General features: G+C 39.9%; 2 long non-coding RNA genes across 2 annotated transcripts in view; one reads left to right on the top strand and one right to left on the bottom strand.

Annotated features, from left to right (window-relative positions):
* The window catches only part of LOC308190978, an 81,077-nt gene that overhangs the window by 44,589 nt on the left and 15,891 nt on the right, over positions 1-20,597 (top strand). The window contains exons 2-3 of the long non-coding RNA XR_013947603.1: positions 8,990-9,091; positions 17,696-17,825. This is a non-coding gene — a long non-coding RNA (uncharacterized lncRNA). The remainder of the gene's footprint in view (positions 1-8,989; positions 9,092-17,695; positions 17,826-20,597) is intronic.
* Positions 1,305-20,129, bottom strand: LOC308190979. The gene is made up of 4 exons (XR_013947604.1): positions 17,982-20,129; positions 7,395-7,470; positions 5,429-5,649; positions 1,305-3,132 (listed from the first exon to the last, which is right to left on the bottom strand). It is a non-coding gene; the product is annotated as an uncharacterized lncRNA (long non-coding RNA).

Below are 20,597 nucleotides of genomic sequence, written 5' to 3'. Positions count from 1 at the left end.
TTGCTAGCCATCAGTGTGAGACCACCACAGATTCTAGACAGACAACTTTATAATTGGAAAGAGATGCTAATTTGTACCCGTTGAAATGGAAGTTAAAGTGAGCTGAGAATGTTCTCAGTCTTCATCAACTTTTAAGCGATATTTTTGAAAAACCCCCTAGCAGCATTTTTCCTGAAATGATTATGAATTCTGTGGACATATTGCTGCTTATAGCCAATCTTCTTAATTAAATCCTTCTCAAGTGCTTGTGGCATACCAAAATCCAGAAAAAATGTTGTGTTATAAAACGCAGGACTGCTTGCACGCATGCATGCGTACATCAGAATGGAAATTCAGAAGCCCCAGTAAAAAGAGTACTTGTATCGGCATGTGTAATGTTCAGAGAAGTATAACAATGGCAACTGCCTTATACTGGCTCCTTTCAACAGCAAGTGACTATCCAACCGCCACTGTAGAAAATTAGCTGCTGCACCTTGTCATTTTACTCAGTCTTGCAATGACAGACCTCAGTGAGAACCTGCGCTTATGTGAAAGCTAAAGGCTAAACTATGCAAAGATAATTTATAACAGGAGGTGACCTGGGGTCTGACTAATCATCTCCTTTCCTTCTCACATCTGCTGTGTAAATTCTAATAGTCAATAAATCAGTTAACTGCTAGATATGACTGGAAACTATACTATGTCCCCACACCAAGGGCATTAGGGTAGCCTACTTTCTCAGTTCTCACAGAAATCTGAAGAGAAATAGTTCCCTAATAAAAGTTGCAAGGGGCCCTGAGATCAGGTTGGTCCTGGCCAGGCTGTCCTGCAGGGCACCTGTGGGTGCCTCCCCACTGCCCCAGCAGGACTGGGTTGCTCTCATCCACACAGGCTGGGAGCCAGTCCCAAGAACACGCTCTAAGCAGGATACTCTTGAAGCTCTTAAAATAGTAGTGTGTGTTCTCATATTAGTATAATTTACTTGAGGCAGTTTGCTCCAGCACACCCAAACTTAGATAGTGTAGTAGCACAAAGAGTTCACCCACATAAAAAGCTCTCCCTCTGTAGTGGGGCATAAAAATGCAAAGATTGTCTGAGTGCATGGCCTAAGAACAAAGCTCATGTAGCTCTTTTTTTTTTTTTTTTTTTCTGGAAGTTGGTGCATAAGGAAAAACTTCTCAGTATGTAAAAGTGGTCTTTTAGTTAAGGTTGGTAACAACTCCAAATTGGTATCTGGCTATGTAGTTGTATGAATTTATGGCAAGAATGTGCGGTTCCATTATGAGAAATGAATATTGATGTCTGTAGTATATAGAGACAAATTGAGCTCTAATGATTTCCTAATAAAGTAATTTGTTCATAGATCACAAGAGGATACAAGCAAGAAATTTTTAATGGTAAGGCCAAGGTAATTATTTTTCAGCATCTAATTACACCTATACAACTGATTTGGGCTACATTTGCTGAACTAAATGATGATATAGACTGTCCCACTGAGGTTCACATTCACCATTAAAAGCCAGTTCCCGGCCTTTGACAAGAGGGTAGAGCAGCTCCTGAGAGGTAGTTTAATATAATTAGGAGGATATTATGTTTACTATCCGCACACTGCACTTGCTTTAGATTAAATTTGACAACTGGAGAAGTAGAGGGATATTTTTCCCAAAATTAGTCTTGTCATCTCAGATCAAACTTTGCCTGCAGTTTATTCTCTTCCCATCTATAACATGGAGCTAATGAGAAGGAAGAAGCCCGTACAGGAGTCACAATAACAGTGTACCCTTGGTGTTACTAGAGATCCATAGAGTATTGTGTGTAAAGTTTGTGGAAACACACACGGAAGGGCCAGCCTGGTGTATTTAAACACACAGGTTGGTATTTTCAGTACACACCTCATGCTTCACAGAAGTCTTTAAGAGTTTTGGTCTGTGTATCTGTTGACAGGCTATTGAACAACAAACTTTTCCTGTAAGTTTGTTTCTGCTAATGAATCCAATTTGTGTTTCATAGTACGAACAAGCCACTTAAGCACAGCTTTTTAAGACTTGTCGGTTGCTTTTGCTGTCTGAATAGTCCACACAGTCCCATGGAGCTCTTTTTGTTCTGAGAAGGAGTTCATACATCTTCAAATGAGGGGAGCAAACACCATTGTGTACATGAGGGTAAGTGCACTTTGAGAAATACTGAGTTTATCCACTTTCTGCTCTTCATCCTGGAACATCAGATGAACAAATTTAACTATGCTGTTCTTTATTGCAATGCCTTGAGGGAAAAGGGCAGTGAAGGAGCCAGCAGATCTGACGCAGAGTGAGACAGAACAGAACTTTTCTTTGGAGTGGAACTTTTCGAGGCAAGGTGAACAGCAGGAGATGGGAAATTCAAGATAGTTTAATGACACCCAGCAAAGAGGTTTTCAGCAAAAAAAAAAATCATGTAGTTTTTTCACATCATCTTGAACACTTGAAAGTTTCTGAAGCCAAGGCAGCAAGATTCCCATGGGCCATGTAAGAGCACTGACAAAGGAGATAAAAAGAGCGTGGTCTGATGGGAATTATTTAAATGAAAAGACTTATTCAGTAAAACATCCACTTGTTATGTTCTCTCCATCTACTCTTTAGGGATCTATTTCCCACAAGGTGTTCTGGTCCTTTTCCCTAAGCACATCTCCTCTGCGTAGGAACAGATCCAGACTCCTGCCTGTAAAAGGGAGCACTCAGAGTGGTCCTTTGGGGATGAAGTCCTGCTGGTGAAGGTCTGCAAATCTTCTCTACCCTGCCTCTTTTCCTCTGAGGAATCACATTACAGCTGGTGGCAAGGAGAAGAACATTGTAGAACTCAGCCAGCCCCTTTGGTAGGTGGACAGTCCTGCCTCGGTTTGGCAGTAGGCTCTTTCACCTTCTGCAGGCTCCGCTGGAAGATGGTCCACCATCAAACCCAGAGGCAGGTATAGCGTAGGTCTTCCTACCAGCAGCCTGTACAGAGCAGGTCTTTGTCCCAGTGCCAGTGCCTCTTCTCACACCCACTGGTTCATCTCTTCATCCTAGTCTGCAAAATAAATTTCCAGGTAGCTCCTGTGCTGCTGCTTCCTCATGAAGAATTCAGCTCCATCCCCAAATCAGCCTCACTTCCCACGATAATCTCCATGAGGATTATCTGAAGAGATAGAGTCAGCACACATTAGGAATATGATTTCTAATTTAACAAGATTTTAAAACATTTATTTCCATTACTCAGTTCAGCATTATAAGCATGGTCTATCAGCAATGAAGGACAATATGAGCTAGATATTAAAAGGAAAGGCTTTTCACTCTCTATACAACTGGTACTGCAGGGTGACATTGTCACCCTGTGACACATTTTATCCTGTAATGCTGTTAAGAACAGTATCAAAATACATTATTTGCTTTTCCAGTAGCAGTCACATAAATTAAAGATGCCCAGAAGCAGCTTACATTCATATCTAGCAGCTTTGAAAAATGATCTAATTTTGATTGCAGGTAGTATAACAATCTCTTTTGTGATAGAATTCTTTATTTGGTATTTTTTCTTCATTCTCCAGCCTCAACTTTTGTCAGGTACAAACACTAATAACCAGTTTCTGTTTACCACATTGATTCTATCCAGAAAGAACAGAACATGGACAATTAATAGAACAGCTTAGTTTTCCTGTATTTTCAATGCAATTTTGGATCTGTTCACTTAAGGAGGATATGGAATTGACTACCCTTACGGTTAACATTTCTTTCCATCCAGGAGAACGTCTTTCTATTTTCAGTGACGTGCCTCACACTCCTTATTTGCAAAGTGTTAGTCATGTGACAAGTCTGCTGTGGGATTTTAAGTGAGATGACCGTCTTAGCAAATGAGCTAAAAGAAAAAAAAATGTTTCTTTTCGTCAGGTTAGTTAGACCGTCTAGTCAAATCTTTATTTTAATTGTTTTTGCATGTTGTTTTTCCTGTGAGTAGCAGGAAGAAACTTGCCCACATCTCCAAATCCTCTGGTTAAAAATGGGTAGGTCTGTGACATCTTACTGATATGAAATCTGCATAAATATACGAGGCATCTCAACATTAAAATAAAGAAACAGACCCTAAATCTACAAGGAGTAATATATTTCAGTCATCATTAAAACGTTGTGTCAAAGATTGGTATATATCTCCTTGAGGGAAGATCTGGATGATTTAGTTGCGCATCTGTTATCAGACTTCTTAAAATTCTGATTTATTTTCTTCATAAAATAAAAATCTCCTATTTTAATTTTAATTTTGGAAATGCCTTTATGGGCTCAGTACACGACATCTCCCACTACAAATCATGTTTAGTCTTTCATTCAGGACACATCCAAGCAATTGCTTCTGCTTTGTCCTGCTCTCAGAATTGATAGTGCCTGGGATGGATCTTTTGTTTTATCAGATGGATTTAGTAGCAGACTGGAAGATGACTGTTCTATGTGCCGACACCTTCCAAGGTGTTGAAATTTGTCTTTATTTTGTGTCAGTCACCCTTAGAACAGGGTAATCTGTGCTGTGGGTAACTTAAATACACGGCTGCAAGCAAAACATGAGCCTGTAGCCAGCCAATTAGTCCAACAGGCAAAAGCTCTGGACCACATCTCCCTTCAATCCCCGTCTTCCCATAACCTCACAGAGGCAGTGTTGGGCCAGCAGCCACTGTTTTCCCACCACAGCTGCAGGCTGGCAGGACTGACACCCATTGTGGGCAGAAATCTGCTATTCACCTTCTCTTAAGCCCTTTTCCCTGGCACCGATGAACCCTGGGAATAAGCATGCGTTGGTGGCTCCCAGATGTGTCTTTAAAGCAGACAAACCAAAAGACTCAGACGCTGCTCAGAGAACAACTGATGTAAATCAATGTGCACTGATTTATAGCAGCTGGGGATTTGGCTCAGGAAGGCAAGCAGTCGTTGATGGTATTGTGAAGGTGAAACTGCAGACAGAGTGAGGCCCACCACATTTATTATGTACGATTCTGGGATGCGAGCACTGGTTTCCTCAGAGGGAAGCATCCTGGTCAGCCAGGTGCAAGTGCTGTCTGGAATTCATCAGCATCTGAGAGCTTACAGCCCCGTACTTCAGTGCTGTAAATCAAAGGCATGCACACTAATGTTGAAGAACATTGTGTGTGTCAATTCATTAGTCAATGGAGTGGGAAAGATCAGCGTATCAGTCATGAAGATATATGAAGTCTGCCTCTTAATGATGTTAGCTCGTAGGCAGATTGTGATGGAACCTTTGTGGCCTGATGACTGTGTTTAATATGTGTAATCCATACCTCAATAAATCTGTGGCTGGCAAGAGAGCACAGCCGCTTTGTTCAGTTTATGGAAAGAAGCACACTAAGCACTGTGGGCAGCATTAACATTTAACAATGTTAGGCTTGAATATAGAGACTCTCTTTACTGGAACCAAATTAAAAAATAATAATTACCCAATGAAAACAGTCAGTAAGGGTTTATCTGCTTTCCAGGGCAGGGTAGACACCCATCAGATCCCATTATTGTTGCAGTCACGTCAGTGTCTGTAGGACTTGGATATTCCACAGACCGTGTGCAGGATTAATCAGGCTGGAGTTTGTCCCTGCTCAAGGTGGAGCAGCTCAAAGTGCAGGCAGGGACTGACTTGCATCAAAAATGTCATACTGACACATTGCTGAACAGAAAAAAAACAAACAAACAAAGAAAAAATATAACATAATACAGATTTAAAACACTGTTCATTCCAGAATGTATACTAGGAAAAAAAAATCATCAAAAGAAAAAGACCTTGCAGAAAATCTACTTATTTTTAAATAACTATTCTTCAATATTTTAAGGACCCTAGCAAGTGCCAGATCCTCAAATGAAGTAAATGGACTCTGCCAAAGTAAATGAGACAGCACCAGCGTGTACCAACAGAGGACCTGGCCCTGTTCAGTGCTCTACTTTCTTTCTGCTGTGGTTTGTCACTGTAATAATGTGAGAAGCTCTGATTTACCTTTGCTTCATCCTGTTCCCACATGAAAACGTAGGAATCTCATTCCAGTTTTTAGAGGGCATGTGTGTTCAGGAACAGCTCTCTGATAAAGCAGCAGTAGCAGGTGGCAGCAGCTCACCCACCCACGCAAGCTATCTTCAGCGACTGGAGAGCCAAACAAATTGCACCACTGCTAGGACAACAACAGCACACACAGGAGTTAAACTGAATGCAAGAATGAATTGCAAGTGTTCTTTTAATCTCTGTATCATAAACAGCCAGCCCTGGTTCTGCTTTGCAAACAAACAGCAGTGAAATAGCTGGAATAGTTGGGCCTGAGCGTGAACAGCTCATTAAGATTGACAGAGGAGACCATACCCTTCAGAGAGTATGTTGTGAATTTCTGGTAGTCTCAGAAAAGTGCATGGCATTTGGTTCAAATTTATGAGAATTTTTCACATCCTTACAGATGTTAGCTTTTTTTGTAAACAAAGATGAAAGCAATCAGGCCACCAGAAAAGCTAATCTGGTGCACTACTGAGTACTGGCTGAATCTTGCTCCTGGACACACATTGAACCTGAAAGATTTTTATTTTTTTTTGGTTGAACTGCAGAAAGTGTTAAAATATTTCTGTGAATATGAGGTAAGCTGACTGAACTTCAGAGCATATGAAAACTCCAGATAAAGGTATGGGGACTTAGCTGACAGCACTGAAACAAGCTTATCAGCTTCTGAAGGTGTTAGCAGTAATTTTAAATACTGCCATTTGAGTGACATGGAACATAGAGCTGTACTTTAAAATCTGGATAAGAAATATGCTTATAGAGCAGTGCCTTTTTTTTTTAATTCATTTTGTGTGTCCTGTATGATATTCAAATACTATATTTTTTCATATATATGTTTATATATATTCATGACAAAGAAAAACGAAACCCAAAACTTCTCAAATGCTAAACAGCATGCATAGAAAGCTAAGTCCCACCCAGAAAAAAAAAAAAAAAAAAAACCCTGCTGTTTATCAATATTTTTGCCTGGTAGCTGCAGTTTATGATGCTTATCCTTCATTTCCTGTTCTAAATTGCAGGACAGATTATGTGCATCCAGCATTTGACACATTTTACCTTACAAGTATCTACCTTTATTCAGGTGACATTATTCCTTTAAACCATACTTGTATCAGTGTGAGGATTTAAGTTTGCAGCTAAATTTATGTCTGCTTTGTGTCAAAGCAGTCTCGTTGATCATGCAATCAGGGAGAAGTGCTGTTACAGGAAAGGGTGACCACCTCCGATTTTATGTGCATTCTTCAAGGTGGGTTAGTTAGAAGACAACTGATCAGTGATGGAGGACTTCATTCAGCTGACATTCATTTCGGTTTGGACAGGGAAGTTTCATGCTGGCAAAACACTGAGGTATATACAAAGAAGAATTTCATACTTACCATTATGAGAAGAGAGAAAGGCAGAAAGCTTAGACAAAAATCTTTCTTCCTCTGCAACAGAGAAGGTGCTTAGTTTCTGTGAAGAAATGAAGACAGTGATTTACTTAGGCTTATTTATCATTTTCCAGATCTATATGTCACCAGTACTGTTTGAAACAGAAAAATTGTTTTAGATATTTCTCTGCAAAATCCCTGTCATTTTACACCACAAGAACAGAGCTATTTTGAGTCAGAGCAAAAGCTGATCTATCCCAGTATCCTGTTTTGACAGAGGACAATATTGGATACTTGGGAAAAAAGTTTTAGAACATACAGTAATGCTTATCGTCTTAATCACCAGTGATCTGCAGCTCAGAGACTTTCTCAACTACTATTTTCTGCTTGTTTTTAACACTTGCTGGACAAGTTTCTTACAACTTGACTTTACCTAATGCTAGACATGGTAGAACTGCATTTGGCATCCTGACCACACCATGGCAATGATTTCCATAGTTTGATGCATTTTGTCTCCTCTGAACCTGACATGGGGTTGTTTTGTTTGTGTCTTTTATGCTCCCATACTCATCTTTTCCAGAGTACCCCAGAGAAATGTATATATGAAGCTTTTTGGCAAGGACAGTGAACTAACTCAAGGAAAATCTCAGGGATGCAGAAGGTTTTATCATAGGAGAGCTGAATCAAGGGCTCTCATGGTGCAAGGTATTCCCCCAGAATAAGTCTTGGAGTTGGAGACCAAGAAGCCTGCACAGAAAAAAAAAGAAGAGCCAAAACCACAAGAATTCTGTGTCTGCACCAAACATTCAAGTGTAGTGATTGCTTGGGACGCGTGTGGGGGGGTTTACCAGGGCTGTGACAAATGGGGATGGCATTTGGAAGACTGCCAAAGGAAATGCAAGTACAGGATAATATATACATACTTAAGATGTACTCACAGTTCAGATTTTGGGCAAACCTAGTTTTTGCTGCAGGTGCATGGTTGGTGATCAGAAAGTTAATGCAGCAAAGCACCTCTTATTATCTTTGGCTCTCTTTTTCTAACTGGCTGTCATTCAGAGAATAGGAAGCTCAACACTGTGTGGAGAATTGTCCTCTCCACCTGTCAGTGATTAATTTCACATATTCAGCCATCAGGGACTCTGTAGGAGATTCTGGTTATTTTTCTTTCCTGTCTCAAACCAGAATTTTCTGTCTGTACTTTGTATTCACTTCTAAATGACTTTTCATAGTTTGGGTAAAAAAAAGCCTTATTATTTTTCTACTGTTTAATAATGCTTTGGAGTTGAAGTTATTTGCATTCATTGCATTTGAACCAAACAATTTATAGTTTTAATTTTTTAAATGTATTATTAATCATATCAACACAAATAATATTTGAGCAAGGTACAGAGTCTTTTTTCCCTCCCCTAAATGAAAAATGATGCATAGGTTTTTTTCACCTCTCCCCAGTGATGTGAACATGGATTTCTTATTCTTTTGACTGGCCAAGCAAGACCAGATCTAAGGATCAAATTGATGATGTTCCTCTTTTTGTCCACAGTACAAGGTGGGCAACACTTAATAACCACTCCTTCTCTGGCAATTCTTTGATGTTGCAGGCATTGAGAGGCACATCTCTGTTGACCTTGGTACAACTCGGGAAATCCTCCAGGATCCTTAGGAAATCCCAGTTCTGAGAAACCAGCCACATTGTGTTGCAGGTAAACAAATCTTTATGCTGTTTCCAACCCCTAAAGTTCCCTGTGTTGATCAGAGGCTTTAGCTTAATTTGTTTCCTAAGAGACTGTGGCTCTAACAGGATTTGTAAAAGAGCAAGGTAGTGGGGAATAAGGGAAATTGCTAAGAAGACAAAGGTGGCTGAGATCCAAAACAGAATTGGATCTGAACAGAAGAATGTTATTGGTGAGAAAGTAGCTAGAGAGGAAGAGCAAGAGGTAATTCACCTGCTAGCTGAGAGCTGAGCAAGGGAAGGGGAGAATAGGAATTCAGATGGGGAAACTGGTGGGAAAGCTAGCATCCAAAAGGTGCATGAGGAAGGAGAAATGGAGGTGATAAGGTATTAGGAACCCAGTGGGGATTTGTTGGTGGAGTAGCAAGGACTTGAATGAATGGGGCATGGGGGAGGAGTGAGGAGGGAACATAGGGCAGAAGGGGGTGGAGAAGAGTGTTAGAAAGGAAAGTCTGTCTTTGAAGGAATAGGGAAGGCAAGCAAGGACACAAACATTGAGAAAATGCTGGTAGAGGACATGTAAATTCAGAGACATTGGCATTTTACCCAGAACCACTGTTGATAGGGAGGAGGATAATACCCAAAGCTTTGGCAGCATAAAAGCTAAATGCCCACAAATTGTTTAGGATCGGTGCCCTAATAGAAAGACCTTAAGACAACGTCTGATACAGACATTGCTCTAGAGAACAGGGTAACTGATATCTTAAAGATCTATTTATAATGTGTGGAAAATGCAGCATTTTATCATGGGGGACTTCCATCTGAGTGTCTTGTACTGCTAGTCTCATGCTGCCAATAATAAAAGGTCCTTGGAATTTTTAAATGTTAGAGATGACAGTTTCTTAAATCAAAAATTGCTGTATCCAGCTCAGGGGACTTTTATATTAGACTACATCTTGAAATACAAAGAGGGATTGATTGGTAGACCAAGTTTGTTGGTAACATCTGAGCAAAGAGATCTGTAACTTAACATTCATTATGGGCAAACAGAATAAAGCTCATACTGGTAATAAACCCATTTGAATTTTTAGCTTTAAAAAATACAACTCACAAAATGTTCATTAAAACATAAGTATTATCTGGGAACATTCAAGAATATTCTACCACATATAGGAAAAACAGTCCTGAAAATAAGGGAGTATGCTGCCTAGAGGGGAAAACAATCAACCAAAAAAAAAAAAAAACCTCTGTCAAATTTATTTTTTCTAGTTATGCAGTGTCATGTATACGTCAGAAATGGAGTATTACAGAAAAGTGGAAAGAAAAGTCAAATGGCAAAATTTTAGCAACAGAATGAAGACAAAATTCCTGTACACAGTTCTTCATGATCTTTGTGACAATGGCATGACCTCATTACTAGAAGAATTTGTTAGAATTAGAACAAAAAAGACTAAAAATAATTATATTTCTCTGCATTTGGGGAAACATCCAGGTGATGCAGTCACATACGAGCACAAAATATTTTCAATTCTAACAGCAACTAAGGTTAAATGGCAGATAGAAGTAATTAATTGGCAGGACTAGGTATCTTGCATCTGAGAGTGTAGAAAGAGATGGGTATCCAAGAAGTTTTCTGACCCTGCAGAGCTGAATTGCTACTATTTTTCTATGTGAAAAGCTCTGGAAATATTGTATGGTGTAAGTTTTTAAATGCTGTATGAAACAATTCATCCATTTAATTTTGTACCTTGTTACTTCTATTGAAAGTTAACTGTATAACACAGTATTATTCTGGTTCTCATCTGTTCCCTGCTTCCATTAAGAATCTCTGAAACGCAGTTGAGAGAAAGAAATATCAGGAACCATTTGAAGATGTCTGTCAATGTTGTAGGAGTGTCTATGCTAACGAAATGCCACAGCAAGAAACCTGGTTTTACCCATGAGACTGGTAAATAAATATTTGTTTGATGTTGAGTAATTCTGGCTGGTGAGCAATTTTGATCATCTCATGGCCAGCTGGGAAGGGAACCTACTGACAGGAATCTCCCATGGGTTCCAGTGGCCATTTTCTGGCCAATTCTGAAAACAGACCACGTGCAGATCAAGGGAGAGCCTGGATTTCTGAGAACACATGCACAAAGTCTTTCAAAAGTATCCAGGTGAAAAAGAAATTGAATGAGGGACTAATGTCAAGGTCTTTGTGGATTTCTGCAATCCAGAGAAAATGTATTTGTATTAGAAAACCTATACAGAAACGTAAATTTATTTATTTATTTATTTATTCTGTACACAGGAATAGGGCTTTTAGCAAGTTTGTCTTTCTAATACTGGAAAGTCTGGGGATCCTGGTAGTTAAATTGCAGTACAAGCAACATGGATACACTGAGTGGGGAAGTTTTATTATTTGGCACTGTGCAACCTATGCTAGAAAACTGTGTCTGTGCCCAGACAGTTGTGGTTTGGGAGAGAGTTCTGGGGATTATTAAAGCACTAGAAAGCATGACTCATAGTTCAGGGTTCTCAGGTGATTTATTTTAAGGAAAGACTAATGTGGGAATTGTCCTTGGAGGACAGAAGGCTCTTTGCTCTTCAGCAAAAAGCATAGGAAGGTCTAGTAGTTGGAAGCAAGAAGTAAAAAATCTCTCTAAATTATAATGAATCAATTTACCTATGTTTGCTTGTGGATTCTATATTAATAGAAAGATTAAAAATTAAGCCCAGATCTTCTTCTAAAAAATATGCTCTGAAATACAGGCATATTTCATTGTCCCATGCTTTTGAAGTACCAGAGCTCGCAGTAGGTGCACATACTGGTTCCTTTTGTCTTGCAATTGGTGCAAAGTTTTACACATGGGAGTGCTGTGACTGAAGAAGCAGCAGAGGGAGATATCACCCCTCTTTTCCAGTGAATTTTATTTAGCCAAATGGCCAGAAGAAGGGAAAAGGATGGGGTTTGCAGGCTAAGGAAAAAGAAACAGAATTTGAAGAATGCAGAAGAGGGTAGGAGACAAGCATAGAGAGAAGAGACATTAACTTTTTGAGCTTGTATGGTTGATAGGAGTGTGAAGTGCTTGACTGGATATTGAAAAGGGAATCTTGATAAATCCAATGTTTGTTATTGAACCCCAAAATGTGATTAGGAGAGGTGATATTCTGTTAGCTCTCTCAGGCAGAGGGCTGGAAGCTGAAAGTTGGGGGGAAGGAGTCTGACAGTTTCTATGCTTGCAGGCCAGGGTTGGTATTTAAACAGGTGTAAGTTGAAATGACTGACCCTGTGAAGGTAACAGATGTACACTGTGCCCTGAGAGCTCAAGCAGAGCCAGAAGAGCTCTACACTTGTCTGGACCACCAGTCCCTAGAGAAGAGGGATTTGGGGCATAGAAGCAACGTGATTCTCTCTGCAACAGAGTAGAGGTTCTGAAAAAGATGTCAGAGACAATGGCAAAGAGAAAGATGGATATACAGTTATAAAATGTTGCTATTTTTAGGGCAAGTAACGCAAACCCTTGTCTAAGGCTGATGGGAAATGGCTAGATCACTGAGAGGAGCTGAGAACAAGTGAAAGTGAGGCAATATGACAAAGAGCAGGGGAAATCAGCTCACTGAGGGAATGAGGGTTATGGATGTATTTCTCCTAGGTGGAGATTAATGAGGACTTTGGGTTAGAGTTTGAAACTATTACAACAAGTGACTAAGAAACAGCAGAGGTAAGAGTTTGAGAGGGAGGAAGGGAGGAAGATTTGTGTCTCAGGCAGGCAGGCTGCTAGCACATTTTTACAAATGACACCTGCTCTGAGCAAGAATGTTCCAGGGGGTTATATTTCAGCCCAATCCATTCTTCTTAAAAAATACATAATTTATTCCTATAAAGGGGACACACTGATCTGATTTAATTAGGCTAATTAGAGGTCTGTGTCAAATACAGGAGTGAAGCATGTGGAGGTGGGTAGAAGGCGTAGGCATGAAAAGATCAGGGAAAAGTCCTTGTAAGCAGCATTAGTTTTCAGTCAGAAGCAAATGACAGGAATCTGGGCAATAAAGAATCTGAAAACCTGGGTGCTACAGAAATCTTGCACAGCTGGGTGCTAAGGTGCTCGGTATTAAGCCTGAGGTAGACTGAACCATGGAAAAACAATGGTTTTGCTTGAATATAAGACTTCAGACATACATGGGAGGGGATGGATTTCCAGAGATGTGTATTTCTTTCTAGTATTTCAAGGTCTTTTGGAAATGGCCTTTGGCAATATTTTTAGAGCTGAGGACAGTGAAGTAAGGAAGTGGAAAAGATGATAATACAGAAACAGGAAGGGGGAGCTGAAAAGAAAAGGGATTCAGGGGTGCAGGTCATGTGAGAGGATGGAGTCGTAAAACAAAGTGAAATTAAATAAAAGAAGTATAATATTGTAGACAGAGTCACTGAAAGCCATAAGGAGATGGCTTTTATTCCAGGAAATTAGTGGATTATCTGTGGTCTCTGAAGGATCAGAACAGTGCTGGGGAATAAGAAGCCCAAAAGGAGAGCTAGCAGGACAGCAGGGCAGGGTTTCTTATTCTCAGCGGTTCCAGGCAGGGGATCTGTCCTTCGTTTGAGAGGGAGAGCGAGATGCTGGAACAAGCTGAGTGTCTCAAGTACATGACAGGAGTGATTTAAGTCAAGTTTCTATCACCACTGAAAATAACAATTGAACTAAATCCAAGATACTGACCTCTGCAAAGGTATTTACTGCATCCTGATGAAGACTGATAATGTAGCCATAAATATAGCAAGTATCTGGAAATTCACAGTTGAGAAATACCAAGAGCCCTTGAGGCTTTTCCTCCCTCACAGTGGGTAACGTATTTCAATGAAATGTGAGAACAAAACGATGATAGCCCAAAAAGATTTATCCTCTTACTTGGGCACTGTGTTGCATACTGAGCTTGGATTCACTTCAGCCAACATTTCTGTGATATAGTGTTTCTTTGTAAAAAGAACTTTACCAAGGAGATTCAAATAGAAAATTATGCAATCAATATATCTGACTTTAAAAAGCAATGAAATAGTTAACTTGCTCTTAAAAATGTTAATATGTAGCTGTCGTGAAGAATAAAGGGACAGAAAACTCTTTATCATTTGCATTAAATCATTCCTAAACTAAAACAGTAGAGGCTGACAGCCAATGTGATCACTTTACTCTCTTGAAAAGAGCAACTTTTTGCCATGTTTAACAAACAGGGAAGTTCAGCTACCTGAAGTCCTGAGAGGGACTGAAAAAGGAGGGTGGGTTTAAAGCACAAGGCTTTACACCCAAGCAGAATACTGTTTGTGCCCATACTGTTTGTGCCCATGGAGCTGGAACAGAAGACAAATGTAAAATGCTGCCAACCTCTCCCTTTTGTTTCTTGGAAGATTTGAATAAGCAGCCACAGAAATGGGCTCCAGATCCTATTGCACTGCAACCCTTCTGTACTCGCCTTCCAAGAGCATTTAAGCACCTGGACTTTCCCTGAGAGAATGGTCATCCTAAACAAATTTTTAGTGCCGTCCTCACTCTCCCCCCAAAATCTCAGCCGAACTATATTTTGAATTATATTCTTGTGCTGAAAGGTGTTAATAGCCATAGTCGAGTGGGCTTTGGTCTGTAGAAAATTGACAGATTTGAAGCAGACAGGTGTGCTAATCACACAGACTGGTGCACCACAAAGACGGGTGTGCTAATAACCCAGACTGTGAGGAAGGATGAATTAAGGTTTGTAGTTTGATAACTGAAAATAATAGAAGCCTGTGTCTAGTAGTTTGCGTGGCACAGAAGCTAAATCATCTAAGCTGTTTGTAAGCGCGAAGCCTAAAAGATTTATTGGGCAGACTATGCAGAAGGTGATGGGAAGGACAAAAGAGGCTGTAACATCTTTCAGAGAACCGGCATAGCCCTAAGGTGCGGAAAGAAATCCTGAATAAATGGCTTGACAGGCTTGGAAATTTAACACACCCTCTTTTCCTCTAAGCAGCAGAACTTAGTGTAGATTACTCGACATAACCTGAATTGCTACTATTGCTACTATTGCTATCCAGTGCACAGTTGAAGCTGTCCAACACCAAACTAGCAACTGTTTATTCACCTACTTAGATTAGTTACTACATGAATTACACATTTGGGGCATGTTTCTCTGCTGAAGAATGAATGAAAAAAATTTGATGAAAAATTGTTATTAAGAAATCTTATTAAAAGAGTAAGGTAATGTATCCATTTCATGGATAATGTCAAAATATATCAAATAAAATAATGGTTAGTTGTTTCATAATTTGTCTTATTAAACTTCTGAGTAAGTAGATGAAGTTTATATGCAACATAAACTTTATGCAATATGCATCACTGGTGAATCAGCGCTTCAGTTGAGACTTAAAATATTGAAATATTTAGGACAAAAATAATTACATGCTTACTGTAGTTAATATAAATACAATGCTGACAGTATTCTTCTGATTTTGCCGCTACTGAAAGGACATCTGAAAGTTGTTGAAACAAATTTAAGGCAATGTGGGGAGATGGGATTAGGAAAGATATTCATACTTTGAAACTTCCTTGCCATTGGGGTTTCAATGGAAATTTTCTCTCCGCCAATTTAAGCTAATATCTCTTTCTTGTGTAAGACAGAAGGACATCAGTGTTGCTGAGTGTGTGTGGCACAGTGCCGTGAGGACCAGATAAGCTCTTCAAGACAAGTAAACAAATGACTTTCTGAAGTATGCACACATGAGCATTATCATCCTTAAAAGCTGCATTAGATTTTCAAATGTATCATTTTGCTTGGCAGTCTGAAAAAGTCGTTAGAGAGAATCTCTACATTAGGAAGAGGGAACAAAGAGCTTGGCAAAATTTTGAATATCAGTGTATTTCCTTTGATTAGAAAGCTGGGCTAGTTATGGGAGAAAAACAAAGCTTAGTTTGCCTTCTAAATGGAACACATTTGAATATACAAAATTGATAGAATTTGGAGAAAAAAAAAAGATTGTATATAATAATCCCTTATATAAATTTGTAATATATTTTAATTTGTAATATATTTTAACAATTTTACTTGTTTGATTTGAATCAGTTGAATCAATTCTGATTTTGATATGGAAACTTTATTCACAATGAAAGCATAAAGAAAGAGTGAACAATTCAGAAATACAGGATTTATTACAGATTTCATCCTTGGATAGTTTTATCTCAAACAGCATCATTTGTTTTCTACTCATTTTCATTTCATGCCTAGCCAGAATGAGACAGATTGGTCTCTGCCTTTATGCTTTTACTGACAGCCCCAAGCCTGCAGCACAGATAGGCTGCTGGTCCCTGGGTAACAAGTTTTTAGATTGGGGCCAGACGTGCTGGGTCTTTAGAGCACAGAATGAAACACAGTTCCTTAGTCAGCATTTTGAAGCGTGGAGAGGGAGGTGGGGATGGAGGGAAAAGGGGACTTGGGTGTATCTTTATTTTTGGAAGGAAGCAATTCTTGAGGTTTTTAATCACTGCCATTTGGCTTAACATGGCTGATTCTTCATGAGGTTGTTTTTGTGCTCCTTAAAGTAAAGGAGTAGAGGATGCTTTAAAAGACGAAGTGAAAATTATGTTGTTTTCCTGCCCCAGATAAGATGCCCAAAATTGTCTGGAATGAGCAGGAAACCTCCACTGGATGTCTTGTGTGAGGATGGAGATGAGCCTCAGGGCTTCCTGCCTGGGTAGATGTAACTTGTGAAGATGGATGCTGGATGTGTCTTGAATTGAAGCTGGACGTGATTAGCCCCGTATAGGCATAAATAGCACCTTAGTGCTAACCTTATCATTTGTAATTGCTCTTCAGACTTTCTGAAGCCATTAAATGAGACTATCCTTAGCACAGTATATATAGAACATATACTGCAGGTATATGCAGCACATATACTGCAGGTCAGACTGCATCTCAGCCATTTGTGTACCATTTTGAATGTTTTAAAAAACTGAGGGCAAATCTCCAGCTACCTGGTCTCTCTCTCTCTCTCTCTCTCACCCACACACACCCCAAACCAAACAACAAAAACAACAACAAAAACAACAACAACAGCAACAAAACAACAGGCAGGGAAAGGTCTTGCCTGTTCTTAGACAGACTTTCATCCATGTCAGGCCACTTCTAGTTCTCCTTGACTTTTGGGCTGAGGGACAGCTGCTGTGCTGCCTGATACCAGTCTGCATTTCACCCTGCACAGCAGTAGGTCTGAGAAGAGGATGCCTCAGTTCCTTCCAAAGGCTGTCATCAAAACTGAAAGGTACTTTCTAGTGCACCATCGAGCACCGCTTGTTTCCCTTACTCATGCCAGGACTCCTCACTGCTCTTACCAGCCACAGACTTGCTGAAGAGAATGGAAAAAGCCTGTGTAGAAGTTGAACTTGTATAATGACACTGGAGCGTGTTATATAAACCTCGGTACAAAGAACTTGTTAAAATGTACCCAAAGGGTAGAAAAATATTCCAGATCATTTATTCAGACCTTGTTTCATGATCACGATCGTTTTTTTGTAAAACCTCTGGCAATATTTGAATTTGATTATACTAGAGCTAAAATTTCACTCCTGTTTATGGCTCTTCCTTGCTTCATGCATTGCAAAGCTCTCCTTTGTGTTTTCCATAGCACGCATAAGCAGGGACGACGTGATCACTGTGCTGGACAGCTATTCTCCTGCAGCGAAGGGACAAGACCATGCACAGCAGCCTTTTGCCTACTGGTGTGATAACAGAGATGATTAATCCTTTCTCCCTGGGTAAGATTTTCTTTCTGTAGCCATGTGGCTGCCTGACAATGCACAAAAGCAAAGCAAATTGCACTTGTGAACATACTTGCTCCTGCTGCTTCCCAAGCACACACATGTTTCAGGCACCCACCCTGCGCTGTGCACGCTTTGCAAACACCTTCATACCTGAGCTGAGCAGGATTTGCCGGGCTCCTGAAGGCACTGAAGAGAGCCTTCTGCGTTTGGGTACCGCACCGAACAAGCGACTTTTTCAGCAGGCTGCGTTAGGAGGACGCCAGTGACACCTAGCGTTTGAAACGAGGCACACAAAAACGCCAACGAGCCCGGCGGGTTCCCTCGCAGAGCTGCGGGCGGCAGGCAGCGAGGCTGGTGCTGAGGGGTCACCTCCCGGCCCTGGGGACGTGGGGACAAGGAGCAGGGGGCAGCAGGTCCGGACAGCCTCTCTGCTCCCCTGGCCCACCCCAAAACGTCTCCCAGCCTATCTGCTCGAACAGAGAAAGTGTTTGGGAATCAATCGCCCCAGAGAGCGAACGAGAAGCGTTGCAGGGGTGATCGCAGGGTGATGGCAGCTTTGTGTTCCTCTCCGTTTGCATCCTCCGTTCTTGTCTGAGCTTTGATAGCTAATAAAGCAGCAGAATATTTTGACTTTGTACTGTTGTGCATGCACCAAAATGCAATCTGGTAACTGATACCATCTCCGTGTACACGTTTCTAAACTAATTGCAGTGGGAAGGGTATGAGAGGTGATGCACTGTAGCTTAATTTTAACAAGGAAGAAAAGACAGTCTCTGAAAACAGGATACAATAAATTCTGAAATAAAATTCTGGCTCATCAAGGAGCTCAAAACTGGTGACACACTGCCCAGATTCAAGGGAAAGGGGAAGAATATTCCAAGGGCATTCGATATCACATAGCAACAACAGTTGTAAGCTGATGAATTCAGTGTTCCTACAAGTAACCCTGGCAGTCAAGCAGCTCTTGCAGATTTTTTTTTAATGTTTGGTTTGTTAAAATTCCTGTTTCTAAAAATAAGGATAAAATGGGTTGTGAGATCATAAACTGTATAAAAACGGATGTATGCTTAATGTTGTGCAACAGTTAAAGAAGTTAGCATATGAATAACTAATCACCACTGCAAGTATCTCAAGACATGATTAATATAAAAATACTGTAACGTTGCTGGTAGAAATAGAATATCTGCTTGAACTATACACAGATGTTTGACATTTCTATCCCTTTAGATATTTACCAAATTCAATAAAAAAAAAAAAAAGAAAAAAAAAAAAAGTAGTAGTAAAATTAGACTGAGTGAAAAAATTACTGTAAAAGTAGCAAAATGGACAAGCTCACAGGCTGGTTCATTACGAAGGATCCAGACCAAAGTTTAAGGCTGTTGTGGCTCCCGCAGACTTGAACGCATCCATATATGATTAGATTACTTCAAGGCTTCAGAGATGCAAAGCGTTTCTGAATCAGAGGCAAGCTGAAGATCTGGTGTCTTACATTAGATGAGCGTAATATGTTTAGCGCTTTGAAAGTCATATAAAGTCACTAGAGACTTCCTGAATTACCTTTTGGAATAAATTCAGCATCTGTGTTTTTTGATAAAAGAGTGACATAGATGTCTGGAGCTTCTGAAGGTGGGGATCGTCAGTGGAGGTCATTTGAAGAACATCACGGGACACAACATGAAATGACTATGATGATCCTAGGAGGTACACCGGGACCTGAGAAAAACCTTGTTTGAGGGACATAGCATCTGTTCCTGAAGTAAAGCAATGTTGTTGTATCAGTGTAATATTTTAGTTTAGATTGCTGCTGGAAAACTGCTCATCATGAGTTAAGGCAAGTTTAATGGAAGTGTGTACTTGAAATTGAAAGGGCATAAGTAAAGTATATTCCAGAATACTACTCATTCAGATGGAGAGGAAAACAAGCCACTGCAAGAATTAAGATATAGTATGGATACAGAATTAAGCCAACATTGTCTATGCTGACTGGGTGGCTATTATGGACATTGAATTTCAGCAATAGCCTAAGCAAAACCAAAATGCATCCATAAATGTTGGTCATAAAACCAAGTGATATTTCAAAAAGTGTTATTTTTTGAATGACTGTATTTCCAGAGATATCCTCTCAATTCTGTTAGGTACTCCCAGGTGAAAGAATTAGAACAGGTAGAAATTTTCACTGGTTCTGTTCTGTGCTTAATAGCCATAATGGATCCTTATTCAGTATGCTCTTCTTTGGGATCAACTGGAACAGAAAGGAAAAAGATGCTGACAGGTCTATAGTCATTATATTTTTGTAGAGTTCCCTCATTTTGATTACTGCTGTTACTCTGATAATTTTCTGAATATCTGAATTTTCAGATATCTGAAACAAAATTGCAGTTCTCTGCAGTTCAAGCCAGTCACTGTAAGGCACCACCAACTTGGCATCACTCTCAAAAGCTTTAGTTAAAGTGATGATGACACCTATTGTGTTCTAACTAGCAACACTTTTATGCTTGCTGTAAATAATTACTTTCATTAGCTGTTTTCTCGACCATATATCATTGGAGAAAGAAGCTGCACGCTCTAGGTCTTCACGCATATTAACACTGATTTACTGTTTCACCTTCTTCACTTGATGTAAGAATAGTACAGGAAGAGTTTACAGGCTTTGATTTTTTTTCTTATTTTTCTTATTTTCTGTGTAACTTTAGAGTCTGACTCTAGTGACTTTGGGGATGGCTTTTGCATTGTCTTCATGTGAGCAACATTTTTGTAAGGGTCTGT

This window comes from Anser brachyrhynchus (assembly GCF_964034855.1).
Source record: "Anser brachyrhynchus genome assembly, chromosome: 2".
Taxonomy (NCBI): Eukaryota; Metazoa; Chordata; class Aves; order Anseriformes; family Anatidae; genus Anser; species Anser brachyrhynchus.
Note: the sequence above shows the minus strand (reverse complement) of the source record. Positions and strands in the feature narration are given on the sequence as shown.